At 38.1% G+C, this 7,599-nt stretch overlaps 1 pseudogene; it reads right to left on the bottom strand.

Moving 5' to 3' along the window:
- Nucleotides 1–340: 340 nt before the first annotated feature.
- Nucleotides 341–939, bottom strand: LOC129039206 (peroxiredoxin-2-like; annotated as a pseudogene).
- Nucleotides 940–7,599: the final 6,660 nt, after the last annotated feature.

Raw genomic sequence — 7,599 nt, 5'->3', positions numbered from 1 at the left:
TCTTGGAATTAGAAACCAAAGACCAAGAAAGATATTTAAAATTATAGTAAAACATACATAACAGAATATCTACCTTTTTTTTCTGTCCCTTGTACTTTATTGGTCAACTCTAGGCCTGTGTGCAGCTGGGTGGGTTTGTAGGAGGGCATCACTATTCACCAGCTCCCAGGTGGAGGCATGAGAAGGCCTTGGTCTAGCCTTCCAGGGTCCCAGACTGTGGACTTTGGAGGGGCAGGTCTGGCCTTTCCTGGGTCAGCACAGGGCACCCAGGTGGCGGCACTGGTGGGTAGCCAGCACAGGCACCTAGGTAAGGGCACAAGCTCACTATCCCTCAGCCAGCCTAATTGTGTTCGGATAAATATTCCTTGCTGTCACCCACGTTGGGCTTAATGTGTCACTGCCAGGCTTCCAGCCAGTGGGACAAACTTCCGCATGCTCTTCTGTGTACTGGAAGGCCTGGACCAGCTGCAGAGCCTCATCCACAGAGCGTCCCACAGGCAAATCATTAACAGTGATCTGGGAAGGACACCCTTGCCATCATTGATAAAGCGGCCCCTGTAGGCAATGCCCGCATCTGTTTTCGGCATGGCGTAATCCTCAGACAAGCCTCTGGTCACCTCAGCAAGCAGGGGGATGTTCAGGGGGCCCAAGTCTCCCTCTCTCTGGCAGTTGTTGATCCAAGCCAGGTGGGTGAACTGAGAGTCCACTGAGATGCCCAGCACTTCGCAGCCCAGCTCGCGGAAGTCCTCGGCATGGTTGCTGAACGCGATGATCTCCGCAGGGCACACAAAAGTGAAGTGCAGAAGGTAGAAAAAGAGGACCATGTACTTCTCTTTGTAGTCCTACAGCTTCACTTCTTTGAAAGCGCCATCCATCCACCACGGCGGTGGCCTTGAAGTCAGGGGTGGGCTATCCCATGAGCGCGATTACGGAGGCCATGACTGAAAGCTGCGTGGGCTAAGGCTGGACTCACGGGCAACCAGACGCGTGGACTCACGTTCTCAGGACCAAAATTGACCATCTTAACCATCATTAACCGTAAAGTTTAGTGGTATTAAGTACATTTATATTGTTATGTAATTATCACTACTATCCATCTTCAGAACTTTTTTCATTCTGCAAAACTGAAACTCTATACCCATTAAACAATAACTCCCCATTCCTCTTTCCTCCCAGCCCCTGGGAACCAAGTGAAATCACACAGTATTTGTCTTTTTGTGCTGGCTTATTTCACTTAGCATAATGACTTCAAGGTTCATTAATATTGTAACATGTGTCAGAATTTCCTTCTTTTTAAAGGCTGAATAGTGATTATATAGAGAAAATATTTTGTATATATATCATATATGTAATATTCCATCTCTCTGTCTCTCTCTCACACACACACACACACACACATATCACGTTTTAGTTATCCATTTATCCATAAGTAGACACTTGCCTTGCTTCCATTTTTGGCTATTGTAAATAATGTCACTGTGAATATGGGTGTACAAATCTCTCTTTGAGATCCTGCTTTTAATTCTTTGGGGTATACACACAAAAGTGGAATGGATCATATGGTAATTGTATTTTTAATTTTTTAAAGGGATCTCCATGCTGTTTTCTACAATTCTACATTAAAAAGTTGGATTCTAGGCTGGGCATGGTGGCTTATGTCTGTAATCCCAGCACTTTGAGAAGCCGAGATGGGTGGATCACGAGGTCAGGAGTTCAAGACCAGCCTGGCCAAGATGGTGAAACCCTTGTCTCTACTAAAAATACAAAAATATTAGCTGGGCGTGGTGGCGCACGCCTGTAATCCCAGCTACTCAGGAGGCTGGGGCAGAGAATTGCTTGAACCTGGGAGGCAGAGGTTGCAGTGAGCCAAGATTGCACCACTGTACTCTAGCCTGGGTGACAGAGTCAGACTCCGTCTCGGAAAAAAAAAAAAAAAAAAAGTTGGATTCTTTTAAAAAATCTTCCAAAAGTCTAACATGTAAGAGAATATCTGAAGTAAGAAATAACAGAAACTACAGCACAGCACTGCTATCTATCCAAGCTGCTTTAGTCAGATGAATCACAGCTGGTGTTCAGAAGCCAGTTCAGTGTAAAAAATATGACACACAGCCTGTGGTTCCTGAGCCTGACTGTGCATGAGAATCTTCACACCAGATAGTTGAAGCTAGAACCTCTGGGAACTTGGAATCACATAGAGCTCCTCCAACAGTTATAGTCCTTGTCTGGCCATATGTGAGGAGTCTTTTCATGGATTATGAGTATGTCCACAAACTTGGACTGATAGTATTGGTGCAATTAATATTTACTTAAAAATATCTAGTTGTTTAAATAGGTTCACATCCATGGACATACCTTGAGGCAACCATGTATGCCCTCAGGTAACTCCAGAGTGGTAGAGCAGATAAACTGGAGACAGGCAGATAGACTGTGGAGCCAGACCCAACAGGAAGGAAGTGGACAAGAAAACACATGAGTGTGCAGGAAATCAGTAGCTACAGATTTCATTGGCCCTACATATGGTAGTCAGGGAGATGAGAGACGTCATAGTATAAAAGAGGATCCAAGAGTAGGCAAAACTTGGAAACCAGGTATTTGGGAAGGCAGTTGGCATCAGTGAAGTCCATCAGTAGGGGGCAAGAGCAAGGCAAAATAGGGGACAGGGGAAAAGATACTAGGCCTAGAGGAAATAACATGTTAGGCAGTTCACAAAATTAAAAAGAAATTAGGCACAAACGAACAACTAGGGCATAAAATAAGAACTAATATCAAAGGCAGCATCCCCTCCTTCTGCCGTTTCTTCATTTTGTCATTCTTTCATCCATTCAGTGGCAATTGCCGTAGACTTACTTGGTGCTTGGCAATATGGGTCCAGACTGCTCTTCTGGAATCCTTTAATCCCTTTTCTTTAAGATAAGGAATAGTCCAAAAATCCTACCACAGAATGTCATTACTAACAACATGTACACTGGTTGCTTCCCTTATTTTAAGTAGTATGTATATACATGTTTTCTAAACAGCCTGGGTCTGTAAATAAAAAGTGGTCACTCTTTCAGTAGATATCTTAACAATACCATTAAAAGAAGCTTTTCACTCTGTCAGCATTGTTTTGAATTCCAATTTTGCCAGTGCTTTCTTCATTAATTTAAGAAGTGATTACCCAGCCAGTAGACTATTTTTTTCCTGATGTTCTTTTTTTTTCCTCTTCTCTCTCCTGTGCTGTGCTTTATGAACTCTCATTGCTCATTAAATTAATGTGTGAGCAGGAGTTGGAAAAATAACTAAACTAAAATTAGTCGTGTTTTCTAGTTTTTAGCAGTAGTGATATGATTTACTAGAGAAGGAAATTGGAACTGTGAACTAAAATTAAGCTTTTGAATTATCTGAAGATTTCATTCATCCTTGTTATTCCCAACCCTAGGGAAGAACTCTGTTCACCATGAGTGGGGAAGAAGTTTTATGCAAGAACATAATCTAGTTTTAAATGCTTTTTCTGAATTCTGAACAAGCATAAATTGTCTCTATTTCTTGAAATTTAGGTTAGCAATCTTAATTTAAAATATGCTGCCCATAATTTCATCATTTGTGTATGTGTTAATTAAACTGGTAATGTTATCAAAACAAAATTGAGTTTCAATTTAGTTTTGTGAATGTATTTTTCATAACTAAAAACAGTTTTATAGTTAATGTAGACATAGAGCATTCTTCGAATAGATAATCATCATTACCCAAATTAAGCAAGTGTTTGAGTGTCCTTTCAGTCCTCTCATGGTACATTATTTCTGACTGTAACATACCACTGACTTATCTGCCCCTCAGCAAATGACTTACTTTAATGCATCCATTATTCTTTCTGAAACTGTGCTCTTTTTTCTTCTTCCTTTGTTTTACCTTCATGATATCTTTGTTGTCAAACAGGTATTTAAGGTTATCACTACTGAGAGTTTTTGTAGAACACATTCAACATACTGGAAGTAGAGAAAGAATGATTTACTCTGCTGTCATCTTCATTATCTTATGCAAAAAGTCAACAAGAAAATTCAACATAAATGCTTTACAATAGCAAAACTCAATATAAATGATAGAACTGGTACATCTTTCTCTCTCTAGTCTATTGTTTTCCAAGGTTGTTCTAAAAATGCCTAGTTCATAGGATGCTCCACATAAAAATGGTTCTGGGATGAGATGAGTTTGGAGAATGTTGCACTGCACACTCACCTTTGGAGATATCCAAGGCCTATTAGTATATTATGGGCTGAATAAACTCGCTGTAAAGTAACCTGTATAACTTTATTCAAGTGTTTTCCACAATTATTTAGCCAGAGAATCATTTCCTCTCCTCTTGGAAGAAGTGTTCCAAAAATAAATGTAAGAAACACTGATTTATTGTTTTCTGCTTAAAACACACTTACTAGTATCTGTGTCATTACTATATGTTAAGCATACAGCACAAAAAGAGCTGCCTTCTGACTAGCAAATTATTTGCTAGCTTTAAAATACAATGTAGGTTTGGAGTGCTGTCAACAAGATGGCAGAATAGGAATTTTTAGCCCTCATCCTGCCACAGAAACACCAATTTAACAATGATATATGAACCCAAATATCTTTATGAGAAGTTCAAAATTCACTTAAGAAGTTGCAGTCACTCAGATTCACACAAAACCAAAATACCACATTGAACTAGGCAAAAGAGCAATTTCACTTTACTCATATCACTTCCTTCCTCAGGCACAGTTCAGTGTCAAGAAAGATTGCTTCAGCCCATGACTCCTCTCTTGGAGGGAAAGAAAGGAGTATGCACCCAACATTCTCAGTCTTTTGGGGTGCTGAGAGACCTGTTTCTGTTCTACGTCACTCAGAGTGCTAAAGAAACCACAGCATAGTTTTAACACCTGGGGACAGCTAAAAACAAAAAACATGGGGCAGACAGCTTACTGCAGCCAGCATGGTTCTGCAAGATTGGGAGAAGGCATACAATCCTAACATTTCTCTCCCAGAAGATGAGGGAAAAGAGTGAAGCATGCATCCAATGCCCTGGTCTTTTATTGCACTGCCCTAGAGAAAAGGGGTTGGCAGCTTACTATGGCCAGCATCACTCCTTGCAATTGAGAGGAGGTGCACAACACTACAATTTATCCCTCAGGAGGAAGAGAGAGAAGTAGAAAATGCAATGCACATCTATAGAGAAGGTTTGGGAGGCTCCTAGAATCTCTATCCAGGTTTACTGGTGAAGATCTTTTCCTACTAAAGCCAGTCTTTAAAGATTAGAGGAGGTGGCTATTTCTTCAAATGTGCAACAAAAACTACAAAAAGCACCAAAAATTAGAAAAATATGACACAATCAAGGAACAAAATAAATGTGTAGTAACTGACCATAAAGAAATAGAGATATATGAATTGCCTGACAAAGAATTCAAATTAATCATCTTAAAGAAGCTCAGTGTGTTACAGGAGAGCACAGACAACTAAATAAAATCAGGAAAATTATACATGAACAAAATGCGACTATCAACAAAGAAATAAAACCATAAAAAAGAACCAAATAGGAATTCTAGAGCTGAAGAATACAATACCTAATATCTAAACTGAAAAATTCAGCAAATTAAATTGTAGACTTGATTAAACAGAAGAAGTAATTTGAAAACATGGGTCATTTGAAATTATCTAGTTAGAGAAACAAAAAGGAAAAATAGTAAAGTAAATCTAAGGACCTATGAGTCACCTTCTAGCAAAATAGTTTATGTACTATGTAAATTTTAGAAGGAGAGAGAGAAAGGGGTAGAAAGTTTATTTAAAGAAATAATCTTGAAAACTTCCCAAATCTTGGGAGATATATGGAACTTCAGTTTCATTAAGTCTAAAATACCCAAATAGGATTAAATCTACACCAAAATACATTATTATCAAGTTGCCAAACATCAAAGACAAGAAATTTTCAAAGCAGCAAGAGAAAAGTGATTTGTCACATATAAGAGATCCTCTATCAGACCATCTGTGAACTTCTCAGATGAAGGCTTGCAGGCCAGAAGAGAGGAGAATAATAAAGAAAATAATGCTGGAAAAAAATGACAAAACATCAACCAAGAATACTATACCCAGCAAACTGTCTTTCAGAAATGAAGTAGAGGGAAAGACTTTCCCAGACAAACAAAAGCTGAAGTTTATCTCCACTAAACTTGCATCTCAAGAAATACTAAAGGGAATTCTTTAAATTGCAACAAAATGATGCTAAACAGTATCACAAGAGCATATGAAAGTATAAAACCCACTGGTAAAAGTAAATACATACATAAATACAGAATATTATAATACTGTACAGGTGGTATATAAATCACCTGTAGTATAAATGTTAAAAGACAAAAGTATTAAGAATACCTATAAAAGAAAAACTACCAAATTATTTCAACGTATACACAACATAAAAGATGTAAATTGTGACATAAATAACATAAAGTGTGAGTGGTCGGAGAAGTAAAAGTAGAATTTTTTTGTGTGACAGTAGTTAAGTTATTTTCAGTTTAAAATAGACTGGTACAACTATAAGATGTTCTATCTAGCCTCATGGTAACCACAAAGAAAATACCTATAGAAGATAACAGGAAGGCTGGGAGACATGGCTCATGCCCGTAATCCCAGCACTTTGTGAGCCCAAGGCAGAGGATGATTTGAGACCACGAGTTTGAGACTAGCCTGAGGCAATATAGTGAGAGCCCATTTCTACAAAATATATTTTTTTTAAAAATTAGCCAAGCATCGTGGTGTACCCCTATAGTCCCAGATACTTGGGAGGCTGAGACAAGAAGATCACTTTAGCCCAGGAGTTTGAGGCTGCTGTGAGCTATGATTACATCACTGCACTCCAGCCTGGGTGACAGAGTGAGACCCTGTCTCCAAAAAAAGAAGCTACAGGGAAGAAAGAGAAAGAAATCAAAACACATTATTATTTTAAAAAAATCAGTAAAGCACAAAGTAAGATAGCAGGAGAGGAAAAGAAGAACAAAAGAACTGCAAGATCAACAGAAAATAACCAACAAAATGACAATAGTAAGTCCCTCCTATCAATAATTACTTTAAATGTTAATGTATTAACCACCCAAATCAAAAGAGATAGAGTTGCTGAATGAATAAAAAAAATAAAAACAAGATTCAACTGTATGTCTACAAGAGACTTGTTTTAGATTTAAGAACACATATAGGCTGAAAGTAAAAAGATGCTCTATGCAAATAATAAATGAAAACAGGGATGGCTATACCTATATCAGAATTAAAATAGACATCAAGTCAAAATGCAATGTAGATTTCATTATTCCAAACATTGGCTAGATGCTGTCTAACAAATAATGCCAGATAGTTAATATTAGTGTGCTGAGGAAAAGTACAAAAGTGAAATATTTCCTGGGCCTTTAGGATCTTCAATCAATTGTAAATCAAATTTATATAGCTTAAAATTACTATTTGTTTCCTATTGAAAAAAACAAGTACAGTCAGCACTGCATATCTATGGGTTCTGCCTCTGTAGGTTCAGCCAACCATTGATGAAAAATATTTTTAAAAATCCCACAACAATATACATAGTAACAGTACAATAAAAAATTATACAGA

This window comes from Pongo pygmaeus, chromosome 5, assembly GCF_028885625.2.
Source record: "Pongo pygmaeus isolate AG05252 chromosome 5, NHGRI_mPonPyg2-v2.0_pri, whole genome shotgun sequence".
NCBI lineage: Eukaryota > Metazoa > Chordata > Mammalia > Primates > Hominidae > Pongo > Pongo pygmaeus.
This window is presented reverse-complemented; position numbering and strand designations above follow the sequence as displayed.